Below are 17619 nucleotides of genomic sequence, written 5' to 3'. Positions count from 1 at the left end.
ACTCCAAGAAATGGGCCCCAGCTCAAAAAGAAAAGAAATAAAAATAAAAAAGAGAAAAAATAAGAAAATAAAAAGTTGTTTTTAATAAACAACTATTAATACATGTAAAAAGACTAAAATGTTCCTATTGGGCAATACATTAGAAATATATATATATATATATATATATATATATATATATATATATATATATATATATATATAAACACTTCCCCTTAAACCTTACGGGGAAAAAATCTAAAGTTTGTTAAGCAGTAAGAGAAAACGAGGAGCAGGGGGAAGAGATTTGGTGAAGTCGGTCAACTGATACTCCGAGGTGACATATGACGACATAATAGTTTCTCTTAGATATTCATCACGAACATATTGGCAATCCATCTCAATATGGTTGGTGCGCTCATGGAAGGTGTGATTCCTTGCAATATAAATTGCACTTTTATTGTCATAGCAGATCTTCGATGGTGTTGAGATGATGATACTCATATCACTGAGAAGACTTTTAAGCCACACAATCTCCATTGTCATTGTAGTCATTTCACGAAATTCGGCTTCAGTTGAGGATAAAGATATTTTTTGTTGTTTCTTGCACCTCCAAGAAATCTACAAATCTCCTAAAATACTACAAAAACCCAAGACATTCTAAATTTTAATCTAAATGCCAAATCAAAATACATTTGAATATTAACAAGATACAAACTAATACAAGTTTTGTGAATAAATGATTTTATTCATAATGAATAATAAAATACATAAAAAGCTCACTACAAAATGCACTCAAGAACACTAAAAAATATCTAGAACTATCTATTACTCTCCCACTTTACAATGCATATACATACCCCTATTTATAGGAAAGGAGAGAAAAGGAAAAGGGGAGAACCCTTCTAGCCATTGGCGAGGATCCAATGGCTAGAAATCTAACCATTGGACCCTCTCCAATAGTTATATAAAGTCAACCTTAGTTGACTTAGTCAACCCAAGTTTACTATTATATATACATATAAGATTACATCCATCTTAACAACCCCCCTCAAACTTACAGTGACTCACTATAAGTTTGCATTACAAAGAACCCCATTGCATAAAATGTCTTCATAAAGTTCATCCATTTGGAGTTTCTTTAAAGGGTGTTCAATCATACACTCCATTACATAGCAGATCTTCAATATCACCAATGCTTGAAAAGAAACCTGCAAGAAGATCTAACAAGAGCACTCTATCACAAAATAACTGTACTTATATAATTTATGAAGAGAGGATAGCCAAGCACACAAACATACAATATGTAGAAAATATTTAATAATTCAATTTAACATTTTCAAAATAATTTAAAGTAAGAATTGATTTTGAAGAGTCATTAACTTCAAACATGATAGTCATTGACAAACTTGACTTAATAGATAATCAAAAGTTCTTAATCTATAAGAGAACACAATTGCATATTATCAAAAAGAGAAATGTATGCACAAAATATCTCAAAGATAAGCTCATAACTCATTAATTACTTTAAACATTCATGAAAACATGCATTATTCAATACACATTCACATTAATGCATTATAGACCTGAAATATGATTTTTTCAAACAATCATTAATACCATGATAAAATAACTCACAAAAGAGTTTAAATCCCAAAATATTTTTACACAGTAGAAGATACAAGAAATTATTTCCATTATTTAACTAAGAGAAGTCAAATACACAGAGATCAATTACATTTTTGGAAGCAATATCAGTCATGAAACTAAAAAAACCACTTATGGACCAATTGTAAGTGATAACAATAAATAAACTTTCAAGGAAACATGCCTAGAAACAAGCAAAAATACTAAAAGGGATCCCAATGAGGATCCACACAAATACAATATGAGTGCACAAGCACCAATTTACTAAAAGGGAATACAAAGTGAGAATAATCTCAAGAGCAACCAGATGCTTACAATAGCCACTATGGGTGTACACAATACAACACGAGATTTTACTAATGAAATGCTTAGAAACACATTAATTAAACTTATGCAAATTATGCAAAACAATTAATCATGGAATAACTCATGCAATTAAGACATATACAATGCAAAATGCATGAAAATATTTCAACAACCATTTATTATAAAAGTGCAAATGAGTTTAGAAAAATTATAAAGAGATTTTAAAAATCTCATACATCATAATAAATGAATTTTGCAAATTAAAACACTAGTTTGATTACCACAAACAATCACTTCCTAGGCCTTCAAACCTCAAGCATTAAATGTATCAACGACTAAAACAAAAGCATAATCATCATGCCACTAAAGAGCCAAAAACACACACTAAAGTGTGTATAAACATCTTTTGTCTACATATAATGACACTTAAAAATAAGTCTATCAACGACTAGAACAAGAACATAATGCCAATGAAGAGCTAAAATCACAACAAAGGTGTGAATAAACATCTCTTGTCTACATATAATGACACTCACAAATCAAGTGTATCAGCCACTAGATCAAATGTATATTGCCAACAATGGGTTAAAATCACACACGAAGGTGTGAATAAACATCTGTTGTCTATATATAATGACACTAAAAAATCAAGTGTATCAATGACTAGATCAAGAGTATAATGCCAACAATGAGCTAAAATCACACACGAAAGTGTTAATAAACATCTCTTGTCTACGTATAATGATACTTAGATAAGAGGCATAATAAGAGGAAACACAAAAGGTAAGAGAGCTTGTAATGAAAACATGTTAATGTTATCAATAAAATTATCAATTTTAACCATCTTTCGAAACACCATGGTTTCAAAAATAGATAGCCATCACAAATAAACAGAGTTACAATCATTCACAATAACAATGGTCATTCAACAAATGAGTGATACAACAAACGACTGTCAGTTTGAGCCAAACCATAAGTTGACAATCTAAGCTAACATAAAACGAGGTGCACACAACTCACCCCAACATCTTTGAATAAAAAATAGCAAGGCCAAGAGAAATGATGCATCATATAAAATTCTGTGATGAACACAACAAATGTCATAAGAAGGCAATAAATACTCGTGGAAATCATTTTCCAAATAGGTGAGTTCATAAAAGGAACCGATTTGAAAAGGCAAAGTTTCAAATAAAAAATTCAATAAAGAAGATGCAATCTTATGATGAATGTAGTGCAATCATATGCCCAACAATATATCCATGACAATTTTTACAATCTTTAATAAGCAAACAAGAATCATGCTTAATTCTTCAAAAATGAATTCATAAATCCACCAATCAAGGAATAAGTGCACTAAGGCACATCACATACAAAGGATCCAATAACTCTCAAAGAGAAGATAAGAACAATATATGTAATCTTAAAAAGCAACCTTTTAGATTTAAATCATAAGTCTACTATGAGACAATAATGACATGTAACATTAAGGAAATTGTTGAGAATAGGTGGTTTTATGTTAAGTAATAGGTGGTTTTATGTTAAGTACTCTTATATTAGAGTCTTTTTGAAATTTTACTCTTATAAGGATTTAGATGTAATTTCTCTTTTTTGTCTCTCTCTATTTAATATAGAGAGAAGCCCTAATCAAGATTAAGTCATTGAGTTTTCTGTGCAGCCGTCTCTCTCTCTCTCTCTCTCTCTACACAGGTGGCTGCTCCTGTCTACATGGTATCAGAGCTTGCGATCTCGGGAGCGTGATTTCGAAGAGGACTGATCGTCACCAACGAAAAAAATTTCAGACTGCGAAAAAAAAAAAAATTTATATCAGGTTTGCTGTTGCACTAGTGGGAAGATCTGATAACAGATCTGGGATGTCACCCAGATCTGTCGTCAGATCTAAGGATGGATCTTACCCAGATCTGTCGTGATCTCCTGGAGCTGTAAACAGATTTTATCTGTTTTTTTTTGGATTTTTTTATCGCCTGGCGTGATTTTCTGGAGCATGATGAGTTCCTGCTGATGCGTGCATGCTGTGATTGACGTGCTGCTATTTGGGTAACGCAGCAGGCTTCTGTGCTGCTGTATCGCAGCAAGTGTTTGTGATATTGCGTGCCAGCCGAGAGTGTCATATTTTTCTGTGCTGATTGCGTGACTACCGTGATTCTAATTTTTTTTTGCTGCGTGTCATCGAGATATGATTGATCTATTTAATTGTTTGAAGACTGATTGTCAGTTATGCTCTATATGTTTTGGAAACAGCAGTTGTCGTATTCGTATGCTTTGCAACTGAATAGTATTGTTGGTCGTGGTGTGTTTGGGTGCAGCAATGGTCTTAACTCTCTGCTGGGGTGAGTTGTGTTTCGTGCTGTATTAGTTTCAGCTATACATTTGTCGTGGAAGCAGCAGGAGTGATTACCTGCTGGTTGTGGACTGTTTTGTGGAAACAGCAGGGCTGCTTCCTTATAGTGGTGGAAAACTCTACTTAAATACTTGTTGTTCTAGAGAACAGTATGGCTGAAAGTTCGAAATATGATTCGAAAATGGAATAGATTGGGGAGTATAAGGCGTTTGCCAACCCCTTCGCATATGGCTCTTCTATTAGGTGGAATGAAACCAACTATGCCAGGTGGTCCAGAACTTTTATGATGTCAGTATCTGGACATCGTCGAAAACACATTTTGTTGGAAGGCGAACCCACTGAAAAGTTGGGAAAATATGTTACTTGGGATGAAGATAATGACATAGTTATGTCATGGATCATGAATAGTGTTGAACCCCATATTGCAGATGGATTGATCTACTATAATTCAGCAAAACTGATGTGGGACAATCTTCGTGATACATACTCACAAGAAACGAATGTGAGTCGTATCCTGCAAGTCGAACAAGAAATATATAATTTACAACAGGGAAATCAGACCTTGGCCCAGTATTATGCTTCTGTCAAAGCTGCGTTTGAAAGACTTAATGCTCACAGGCCTCTTTGTTGCTCGAAGCAAAAGGATCATCAAGAACAAACCATGGTTGCTCGTTTTCTTATAGGGCTTTCTTCAGATTTTTCTGTTGCAAAAGTTCAAATGTTGACTGGATCAGATGTTCCCACTCTTGCTGATGCTTATAATCGTCTGAGTAGACTTGCGATCTCTCTGCCACAGTCTCAGACTATAACTCAGTCATCTGCTCTTGTTGTCCCATCTAGTTATGGGCGTGGAAATATTCAGAATATCAGAGGACGAGGACGTGGACGTGGTATGGGAGGCAGAGGAAAGCTTCAATGTACATTCTGTGGAAAATCTGGACATTTAGAAGATCGTTGCTGGGATAAGCATGGTCGGCCAACATCTTCTTCATCAAAGTCATATACTCCTAAAGCAAATGTGACTACTCTCGAGGCAACAAATGTACAAGAGAATATCGCTGAAAATGAAAGTAGTATCACCCTTAGTCGTGCAGAATATGATGAGCTGATAGCTCTTCGACCTCCTGTAGCTGGTGTTGCATATTCAACCGGAAATCATCTTCATCCGACTGATAGTAAGTGGGTTATTGACTCTGGTGCTTCCAGACATTTGTGTGGAAATTCACATGTTTTTTCAGATCTTAAGGATGTTAAGGCTCAGCTTGGAGTCTCCTTAGCCGATGGGAGCTCCTCCCCGGTTGCTGGTCAGGGAAATATTTCTATATCCTCCTCATTACAGTTGAATAATGTTCTTCATGCCCCAAACTTTCCTCAAAGTTTACTCTCTGTTAGTTGCCTTATAAAAGAAAAAAACTGTAGAGTGATTTTTGATCAAATGGGTTGTCATTTTCAGGATTTGCTGACGGGGAAGAAGATTGGTGGAGGCTATGAAGAAAATGGAATTTACTACATACATCATTCAATGGGTTCTGTTAATGCTGCAGTGGAACATTCACTCAGTCCTGTTCAGTGGCATCGTCGTCTTGGTCATCCTTCATTGTCAAAACTTCGGTCGGTCTTTCCTCAGATTCCTTCCACCACATCATTTCAGTGTGAAGCATGTCAATTGGGCAAGCATCATCGAAGTTCGTTCCCTTCTAGTCAGAGTCAGTCTAGTAATAAATTGTTTGAACTTCTTCATGCAGATGTATGGGGTCCTAGTAAGATTCCTACTAGGACTCAGTGTCGTTATTATCTTGTTATTGTTGATGATTTCTCTAAGTTATCATGGGTTTTTTTAATAAAAGAACGATCTGAAGTTCCAAGTCTTATCAAATCCCTAATTATTGAAATAAAAACTCAGTTTGAATCTATTGTCAAGATTGTTCGCACTGATAATGCTCTCGAGTTTAAATCAAAAGGTCTGTTACAATTTTACCAAGATCATGGCATCCAACCACAAACTTTCTGTGCCTATTCATCTCAACAAAATGGGGTGGCTGAGCGAAAACATCGGCACCTCCTTGATGTTGCCAGGACCATTATGATTCAATCTAATGTTCCTGCGTTATACTGGGGTGATGCGATTACCACTGCTTGCTATCTGATCAACCGCATGCCTTCGTCTTCTGTGGGTGATCAAATTCCATTACATATCCTCAAACCTAATGCTCCACTTTTTCCTTTATCACCAAAAATATTTGGATGTGTTTGTTTTGTGCACAAACTTGGCCCTGACCGTGATAAATTAGCTGCTCAAGCTACAAAATGCATATTTATCGGTTATCCCAAAAATCAAAAGGGCTATCGATGTTATGATCCTACTTCTCGCCGAGAGTATGTCAGTGCGGATGTATCTTTCCTGGAATCCTCTCCATATTACTCCATTTTCGGTTCCCCGCTGCAGGTTGGTCTAACTGAGTCTTTTCCATTACCTATACCTCCTTTTCCTTTGGAATCTGTGCCCTCATTACCAAACCAAACTTCATCCTCTTCCAGATTTAATAATCCACCATTGGTATATGTGCGTAGAGCTCCACTTCCGCAAGAGCCTTCATCTTCTTCTTCTCCTAAGGTAAGTTCTACTGACAATTGTGATCTTCAGGATGATGATAACAGGCCTATTGCTCTACGAAAGGGGACAAGACAATGTACCTTATATCCCATATCTCACTTTGTCTCCCATGCCAGAATTGGACATCAGATGAAGTCGTTTATCTCACCCTTATCTGCTGAAACTATTCCTCTGAACTATCAACAGGCAAAACTTGATACTCGTTGGAAGTTGGCTATGCAAGAAGAAATGACAGCTTTAGTATCTCAGCATACCTGGGATCTAGTTGATTCTCCAACAAATGCTGACATTGTTGGATGTAAATGGGTATATACAATAAAGTACAAATCTGATGGTTCTATTGAAAGGTACAAGGCCAGATTAGTCGCGAAAGGGTATACTCAGACATATGGAATTGACTTCTTTGAAACTTTTTCTCCTGTTGCACGGATGGGTACCATCCGTCTTGTTCTCTCAGTAGCTGTTCAGCATGGTTGGAACTTGTGTCAATTAGATGTGAAAAATGCATTTCTATATGGGGATCTATCTGAGACCGTTTACATGCAACAACCTCCAGGTTTCGAGGTTGAGGGGGAGTGTCAGAAGGTGTGCAGATTGAGAAAGGCGATTTATGGCTTGAAACAAAGTCCTCGTGCATGGTTTCAAAAGTTGTTTGACGTGATGTCCAGATTTGGCTTTAATAGATCAGCAGCAGATCATACACTTTTTATAAAGAAAACTAGTTCTGGCATAGTTGTTATGGTGGTATATGTGGATGACATCATTCTTACAGGAGATGATGTGAAAGCTATTGAAGCCACAAAGGCTCATCTTCAAAAACACTTTGTTACAAAAGACCTTGGGTCACTCAGGTATTTTCTGGGTATAGAAGTCGCTAGAAGCCGTGAAGGGATGGTTTTGTCTCAACGGAAGTATGTTCTTGACTTATTAAAGGAAACGGGCATGTTGGGAGCTAAACCAGCAAATATTCCCATGGACCATAAAGTTCAATTGTTTGAAGAAGGGTCAAAACCAGTTGATAGCAAAAGCTATCGCTCCCTAGTAGGAAAGTTATTATATGTAACTGTTACCAGACCAGATATTGCTTTAGCAGTAAGCAAAGTTAGCCAGTTTATGGAAAAACCGACTGAGGTACACTGGAATGCAGCCATAATGATTCTCAGATATCTAAAATCTTCTCCTGGAAAGGGGTTATTGTTCAGGAAAGGTGGAACTCTGGAGATAGTAGCCTATTCTGATGCTGACTATGCTGGATCTGTAGTAGATAGAAAGTCTACCACAGGATTCTGTGTGTTTTTGGGAGACAACTTGATTTCATGGAGAAGTAAGAAACAAAATGTGGTTTCCAGGTCAAGTGCAGAATCAGAATATCGGGCTATGGCCCAAACAGCTGCTGAATTGATATGGGTTCGCACTGTTCTTCATGATCTTCAGGTGAAGGTTTCCTCTCCAATGACCATGATGTGTGATAACAAAGCGGCAACATATATAGCAAACAATCCTGTCTTTCATGAGAGAACAAAGCACATTGAGGTTGATTGTCACTATGTAAGAGATATGATTCAAGCTGGGCATATCACTACAAAATACCTAAAGTCGGAAGACCAAGTTGCAGATATGTTTACAAAGCCTCTTGCTAGGCCAAATTTTTCCAAATGTTGTGACAAGCTGAGCATGATTGATATCTATGCTCCAGCTTGAGGGGGAGTGTTGAGAATAGGTGGTTTTATGTTAAGTAATAGGTGGTTTTATGTTAAGTACTCTTATATTAGAGTCTTTTTGAAATTTTACTCTTATAAGGATTTAGATGTAATTTCTCTTTTTTGTCTCTCTCTATTTAATATAGAGAGAAGCCCTAATCAAGATTAAGTCATTGAGTTTTCTGTGCAGCCGTCTCTCTCTCTCTCTCTCTCTCTCTCTCTCTCTCTCTCTCTCTACACAGGTGGCTGCTCCTGTCTACAGAAATAACACAGAGATTCTCAAAGAACTATTTATAAACCAAAAAACATACATAATATCACTAATCATGAATACTCGAAGCAATAAGATAATCTAATAACTTATACCCACATAGGCTATACAAAAGCTATAAATTTTAATACTATATACTAAATATCACTCACAATGCATCAAATATAAACCTTTTAGGGGGCACAAGCACAAGAACCTACTAAGGGACAAAAAACAATCCATAAGGAGAAAAAAAGTTAATATTATGACATACAAAATGCATTCAAGTATATGTGAACAAAGCATCCAATGCAAGAGTCATTTGTAATACGTATGACAAAGAGAAATGAATATGAGTCATATATAAAAATATCCAAGATCATTCTTTAAGCATAATCAATCGAGGATGTTTTTCAAAGAATTAATTTAGCACAATGAGAGCAATATCTTAAAGTCAATCATTGAAGCCACATAAAAATATGGGACATGAACATGTCGATACGAGAGCATACAAAATATTCATGGTATTACCAAAGAATTAAAATTATGATGACTCAAGATATACATTATACAAGAATCTAAATTTCTTAAGGAACACATTTTTAACATAAAATTCACATAATATACCTAATAATCATGATTTGACACATGCTTAAGGGCACCAATGATCATTACGATAAAACAAAATACATACAACAAAAAATTAGTATTTTTGCAAACAACATGAAAAACATATAAGCATAGTATTTAAGATTTTAAAGAAAACCACATACTCTTTTGTAAAATATAATTTTCATGACGACATTTTTCAAAAAATATACATATTCATAATCAAAACATATATTTCATGTAAACATGCATATATCAAAAGTCAATAATTTTTCACAAGTTTTAATTTTAATTAACTTCAAAATGTATTCATTTTTAACATATTAATAAATATAAAATATTTTTTTAATATATACCATAAATATTTAAAATAGAGAATTCAAAGAAAATACGTACTGGAATACGAGAGTCTTCGAGTTCATGCTGTTAATTAATTCAAATATTTCTTTCTAAGCAAAAACACAAACAAGATACTAAGACCAAGATACCTTGCTTTAATACCATGTCACGGAATGGTGCGGAACCCGACATTCCAAATCATAATCCAAATGCTAAATTGAAATACATTTGAATATTAACAAGATACAAACTAATATAAGTTTTGTGAATAAATGATTTCATTCATAATGAACAATAAAATACATAAAAACGTCACTACAAAATGCACTCAAGAACACTAAAAAATATCTAGAACTACCCATCACTCTCCCACTTTACAATGCACACACACACACACACACACACACACACACCTATTTATAGGGAAGGAGGGGAGAACCCTTCTAGCCATTGGAGAGGATCCAACGGCTAGAAATATAACCACAGGACCCTCTTCAACGGTTATATAAAGTCAACCTTGGTTGACTTGGTCAATGCAAGTTGACTATTATATATAATATATATTATGTAAATAAGAATATATATATATATGCATATATATTATGTATATTATATTGATATAAGATTACATCCATCTTCACAAGGTTCAATAGTGTTATGATTCATTTGGGTTTTCATTCTTGTTATACTGACACTACTCTGTGTTAAAAGTACATGTATTGATATTGTTATCCTTTTGCTATATGTGGATGACATGATAATAATAGGGAATGCTAAACCAGGAGTTAATAAAATTAAAAATGTTTTAAAAGAAAATTTTGATATGTCTGACTTGGGATTCTTTAGGTATTAAAGTTGCTTACTCTCTCAAGGGCTATATTTTTTCTCAGATGAAGCTTTATGCTGATATTTGTGTTATGTCTGAGATTACAGATGACAAGAAAGTGGAAACACCTGAAGTTGTCAATGCAAAGTTGCGACTTGAAGATGGGACACTTCTGGACGATCCTACTCTATATAGACAGTTGATTGGATCTCTTATTTAACAATCACCAGACCAGACATAGCTCATGTTGTTCACTCTTCCAGTTAGTTTGAGCATGCTCCAACCATCGTACACATGAGTGATGCGTTGCAGATTGTGAGATATATAAAGAATTATATAAACATTTTTTTTTATCCTCATCCTCATCTTTAGATTTGCTTGCTTATATTGATGTTGATTGGGGAGGAAATCCAAATGATAAGGTCTCAACCACTGGTTGTATTTTTCTACGGGATTCTTTGATTTTGTGGAGGTGCAAGAAGCAGCAGAAGGTTTCACTATCATCTACTGAAGTTGAATATAAGGTTATGGCTACACCAACTATGAAACTTGTATGGTTAAGGAATCTTGTCAAAGATATGAGAATAAACATTTCTAGACCTTCGAAGATGTGTTGCATCTACATTGCCAACAACCACACCTTCCATGGGTGCACCAAGCATATCGAAATGGATTACCATTATGTACGAGATGAATATTTAAAAGGAGTTATTGAGCTTTCATATGTTACACATTTGAGTGTCAACAAGGAAACCTAATACAATAGGGAACCCAACCAAATAAGGAAACCAGGGTGTAACGTTTGATGTATTGGATCTGGGATTGGATCCAATATCGTCATCTCTCAATACTCACAAGAATCACAATGGCACACACTCACAATAATAAAATAAATATTTTTTTGATTAAGAGAATGCACAAATCATGCATAACAAAGAGGTGATATGTAAAACCCAATTGAAAAAAAAAATGGGACCCGGGTCGGGTTTGGACCCGACCCGGATCCATACCCGAGCCAGCCCTGCCCATCGAAAGGGCTTTCAGGGTCTGGCCGTGGGTGACACACAGGGGGCCGCCCGCCCCCTGTGCTGTTATAAAAGGGCGAGAGGGGAGGGCTTACGAGCCTCTCCCCCCGATCCCCCGACTCTCTCTCTCTCGTCTTTTCCCCCTTGTCTCTGCTCTCTCTCCCCCCGACTCCATCTCTCTCTCATTGCCGACGCCGGCGAGCCCCTCTTCGGCAACCACTCCCCGGCGACCTCCCTTCTCTTCGGCAGCCTCAGGTGAGTCCCCTCCCTCTCACTGTCTCCTCTCCCGATAACGGCAAGCAGGGGCCAAGGGCCCCTGCGACTCTCTCTCTCTCTGTTTACCTTCCGGCAGGGGGCCATCGGCCCCTGCCCCTCTTCTTTTCAAAAATCCAGCAAGGGTCGATGGCCTCTGCCTTTTTTTTCATGAACGACAGAGGCCATTGGCCCCTGCCTCCTCTTTGAAAGCCGCAGGGGGCCTTTGGCCCCTGCGCTCCCTCTCTCTGCTCGTCTCCTTGGCAGGGGCCATCGGCCCCTGCCCCTTTCTTTTAAAACCTGGCAGGAGCTGAAGGCTCGTGCCCCACTTTTCTTTAAAACCCAGCAAGGGCCTCCTAAGGCCCTTGCCCTTTTTTTTGGAAACCCAGCAGGGGCCAATGGCCCCTGCCCCTATCTAAACCGACAGGGGCCTCTGGCCCCTGTCCCATTTCCTGTCGAGCAAAGCTCGGCCGAGGCCATTTGGCCCCTGCCTCATCTTCCGAGGGCCGCAGGTGGGCATTTGGCCCCTGCGACCCCTTCTCTCTCTCGTTTTACCTTCCGACAGGCCAACGGAAGGGGGTGGGAAGCCCCCTTCCATTCGTGGTAGAATTGCCGACAAGGGCCTTTGGCCCTTGCCTCATGTTTCTTCAGGACTCGGCAGGGGCTCTTGGCCCTGCCTCGTTCTTTTTAAAATAAGCCAACAGGGGCCAAAGACCCCTGTCTCGTCTCTTGGGAAACTAGCAGGGGGCTTTGGCCCCTGCCGCCCGATTATGTCCGACAAACAGTGGAAATAAGTCTCTGCCCGAACTTTGTTCCGTTTTCAATTAAGATCCATACTAATATCGTACTCTTGCAGTGTTACGCAACGGAGCCCGTTCGCGCCCCACGAACTAAACCAACGATCACCTACGCTCGTAGACGACTTCTTCCTCGCAATACCCCAAGGTAGGAGAAGTTGCACAAGGACTTAAATAATTAAATCGAGCTTAAATAATTAAAGATTGAAAGGACTTAATTATATATTTATATACATATACGTATATAAGTACGTTTTTAATTCAAGGACGCGGTTTCGCGATCCCTGTCCTTTGCTTTCGCATTTCCTGTTTCTGTTTGCCGTCGCGCTTTGCGCCCAGGCTTTTGTTTTCGTATTCACTACTTATTGTCTTTTAATTCAAGGACGCGGTTTCGCGATCCTTGTCCTTTGCTCTAGCATTTCCTGTTTCTGTTTGTCGTCGCGCTTTGCGCCCAGGCTTTTGCTTTCGTATTTACTACTTACTGTCTTTTAATTCAAGGACGCGGTTTCGCGATCCTTGTCCTTTGTTTTCGCATCTCATGTTTCTGTTTGCCGTCGCGCTTTGCGCCCAGGCTCTTGTTTTTCGCATTATTGTCTTCCATTTTTGCCTTGCCACCGACTCGGCGTATTCGGGAGGGATACCTTTTCCACTATTTTTACCCGATATGTTTTGGGAAAATCCTTGATCTGGGACAAGATCAAGTTGTTGGGCGATGGGTTCTTTTGCGAAACCCATTTACCAAGACTAGTGTCGAGACTTGCGTAGCACCCAGACACTGCGTCATCGGTTGCGAGATTCGAGAAAATCACATGCCATATGTAGGCAAGTTGTTGATCGTTTCAAAAGATTTAGAATGTTAGAATAAAGCATTATATCTTTGCGAAACACACTCTTGAGGCTCCTATTGAGGACCTATACCCCTTTCCTCGTAGTGTACTCTTGAACATGAGAGGTATGTTAGTACTACGACGATTGGATGAGATGGTGTTATGACCTCGATTAGTGTTTTGTGCACGTTGCTGAAAACACATATAAAAAAAAGGGATCGCCTTCATAGGCAAGATGCTCATTTTGGTCTAATGGACCAGAGCATGAAGAATGAGGCAACAGCTAAGAAACTTCGTCGCGCTCGATTCAACTTGGCTTCGTCAAGAGAGAGGACGAAGGGTACCAACTCTGATGGACAGACCATTTATGGCTTTATACGGGCAAAAGACCCGTCTTCCCCAGTCATCGGAGGTTAGGGGGGGATAGGGGCTACATAAGTTATCCTAACACTTCTGCAGAAGTTGGATGCATCCCTATCAGGCCTTGGGGACTTACTCTCTCGACCATCAGTCGTTTCCATAGGAATAGGATTCAGTCAGACAATCGAGGAATCTTAAAATACTTAACATAATGAACACTCGGCTTGGTCTCGGCTGTTTTGACTCACGTGCCATGTATGTACCCGCATGGCCGATTCACAAGTAATAACTAAATTGAGCATGCTCACCTTTCAGTTTGATGTACTTAGCTTGTTTCTCCAGTTTATTTGCTTAGTCTGCTCGTTACTACCTGCTGCATAAATTATTTATGCCTAATTTAGTTCTTTCTGTTTTTTTGCCCACCTACTAGTTTTTCGCAAAACTAACCCATTTCATGGGTACAGGTGACGAATAGGTGCATCACAGGCGATGGCGCGACTGCGAGATGACTTCAGGATCCACTATTTCTGCTCGTAGTTCTTCTCCTGGACATTTTGGTTTTTGTTATAATTTCCTTGGAGGAAATCCAAATTTTGTACAAACCTGACACTATCTTTTAATAGAAGAATTGGTTTCCTAAGTATGATTGCAGATCGTCCATGGTAAATCTTTGTTCTTTCGCTAACGTGCCCAAAGTTGTCAAACTTGTTTTTTTTTTTTAAAAGAAATTGTTTCCGCTGATTTTAAAAATAAACTCTGTAAAGAAAAGGAATTTTTTAATTATTTCAAGGAAATTATAAAGTTCAAAATTTTGGGGCGTTACAATTGATCCCTGCCTTGTATTGCGAAGAAGCTGAGTCTCCTCTCTACCTTTGCCCATTTATTTGCCTTCTAAAAAGTCATGTTTTTGCAGTTACGCAATGAAGCCCGTACGCGCCCCGCGAACCGAACCGGCAATCACTTACGTTCGCAGGCGACCTCTTTCTCGCAACGCCCCGAGGTAGGGGAAATTACACAAGGACTTAAATAACTGAACCAAGCTTAAATAATTAAAGACCGGAAGAATTAAAATATATATTTACATATGTATAAGTATATAAGTATGCTCTTAGCTCAAGGACGCGGTTTCGCAATCCTTGTCCTTTCGCATTTTCTTGCTTTTTGTCTTTAAATTTGTCGCCGCGCTTTACGCCTAGGCTTTTGTTTCTGCATTTACTACTTTCTGTCTTTTAGCTCAAGGACGCGGTTTCGCGATCCTTCTCATTTGCTTTCGCATTTCTTGTTCCCTGTCTGTCGTCGCGCTTTGCGCCCAGGCTTTTGCTTTCGCATTTCCTTCTTTCTGTCTTTAAATTTGCTGTCGCGCTTCGCACCCAGGCTCTTGCGTTTTTACATTACTATTGTTGTTTTCACCTTACTATCGCACACACTATCCTGTAGCATTTCTTTGTACGGAGTTTCATAGTTTCAAACTCAGGGAATATGCGTAGCCTTGCACCTCTCTCGCGCCTACGACCGAGGAATAGCAAGGTTTAAACTTTGCAACCTCGATGATGGAAGGGTCCTTTGTAAGAACCTTGATTCATCGATTGAACAATTTTACCAATAACGCTGGAGGCTTTGGGTATTGCGCCATCACAGCTGGTTTTCCCGAATCAAAGCGTTCAGAAGGAGTAGTTTTTCTACTTTGTTTAGTATTTTTGGCACAGTTCAAGTTTTCCCAAAATTCGGGACTCGAGCAAGCTTCTGAGCGTAATTTTCTCATGCAAAATCCGCATTCACCGTTTATCGTTATCAATGTCAAAATTTGCGTTGCATGTTGACACTACGATAACGAATGCGAGATTCGAGAAAATCGCATGTCATAAGTTGACACATGATATTGGTCATTTCAAAAGTTTAGAATGATGACATTATATCTTTGCAAATTATGTTGTTGAGGCTCCTATTGAGGACCTAGAACCCTTTCTCGTAACGTGCTCATAGACATGCATGGCATACGAGTAATATGACGGATGTTTGAGACGATCATACGACCTCGACCAGTGCTATGAGCACATTGGTAAACCACATTACAGATTGATTGATTTTCGCCTTCACAGGTAAGATGCTCGATTGGGTCAAAAGACCAGAACATGTAGAATGGGTCGTTGGTTAAGTAATCCCTGACACACCCATTCATTTTTTGTTGTCTGTCAAGGGAGAGGACGGATTGATACACACACTTCGATGGACAAGTTGTTAACAATCATTCTACGAGCAAAGACTCGGTGTCCTCAGTCATCGGAGTTAGGGGATGGGACTACCAGACATTATCCTAGGTGGTATATCTTTTGGACTTCTGCAGAAGTAGGATGCATCCGTAGCCACGAACGCCTTTGGGGAATCCTCTCTCGACTAACGGTCGTCCCCTTAGGAGCGCACTCAACTAGCTATTCGAGTTATTCAAAATATATAAAATAACAGACGCTCGAACTAGTATCAGTTGTTTTTACGAATCACGTCTGCGCGTACCCGCAGGACAGTAAATGATGAAACATAAAGTAACTTGTGCACTCTACCTAATAAGCATAGAATTGTTGTTTTGTTTAATGCTCAGTAATTTTCAATTCATTGTTAAATGCTTTGATATAATGTGTATCATGTGCTAGTTAGACTTTCACACATGCTATTAAACTGCGCATATTAATTCAATAACTGCTTAATTACTCATCATGCATAATTAATTGTTTATGCTTCTTTCAGACATTTCTGTCTACTTGTGCACCTACTAGTTTTTCACGAAACTAACCCATTTTATGGGTACTGGTGATGATTAGATGCTTAGCAGGCGATGGCGTGATTGCGAGATGTCTTCAGGATCCACTGTTACCACTCGCAGCTCTTGTCCTGATCGTTTTGGTTTTTTGTTATGGATTTCTTAAGGAAATCCAAATTTTGTACAACTTGAAACGGTTTATAATACAAATGTTTTCATCTAGATATTTGCAAGCTATGCCTTTGTCATTTGTGCGCTTTTAGCTAACGTACCTAAGATTGTCGACTCACCCTCTTTTCTTTTAAAGACATGTTTCCGCTGAATTTATAAATAAACTCTGAAAAGAAAAAGGATTCTCTAGTCTTCTAAACCATTTTAAAAAAGGTTTACAAGTTCGAAATTTTGGAGCATTACAGGATAACAGTCTCCTATATATACAAGGGAGAAGGCTTCTAGCCGTTAGGTAGCTCTAACGGCTGGAAGGCTGAGCAAAAGACCTAAATACCCTTAAAGGGCATCAAGCTAAAATACAAAAAAAAAAGAAAAGAAAAGAAAAAGTAAAAGGTAAAAATTACATGCAAAACCTAAATACATTCTAAAAATAAAAAAGATAAAAATACATACAAGAATTCATATATAGTATATATATGTATATGTACTACATATATGTATGTATATAGTATATACACATATACAACTTAACAATAACACTCACCTATGCTAACAGCTATGTACAGTGGTACTTGAACATAACAGTGCCCTTCCACGGAAATGAAATTAATGTGCCCTAACAGTATGTTCTGTTAATGGATAGGTAAAATATTTTATTCCATAGATAAGCAAAATCTGTCAGGCCTCAAAGTTGTAATAGTGCTAACTAAGAAAGTTATTTCAAAGGTACATAAAGCATGTTAGGGAATCACTGTGCATAACATAAAACTTCTATCATGTGCTGCACCAAGTGGTACCAAATG

The 17619-nt window shown here is 38.1% G+C and overlaps 1 protein-coding gene across 7 annotated transcripts in view; it reads left to right on the top strand.

Annotated features, from left to right (window-relative positions):
- The window catches only part of LOC149836674 (RNA helicase family protein), a 307604-nt gene that overhangs the window by 222474 nt on the left and 67511 nt on the right, over window positions 1–17619 (top strand). The window lies entirely within an intron of this gene.

This window comes from Nuphar pumila, chromosome 5 (genome assembly GCF_984573655.1).
Source record: "Nuphar pumila chromosome 5, dmNupPumi1.hap1.1, whole genome shotgun sequence".
NCBI lineage: Eukaryota > Viridiplantae > Streptophyta > Magnoliopsida > Nymphaeales > Nymphaeaceae > Nuphar > Nuphar pumila.
Note: the sequence above shows the minus strand (reverse complement) of the source record. Positions and strands in the feature narration are given on the sequence as shown.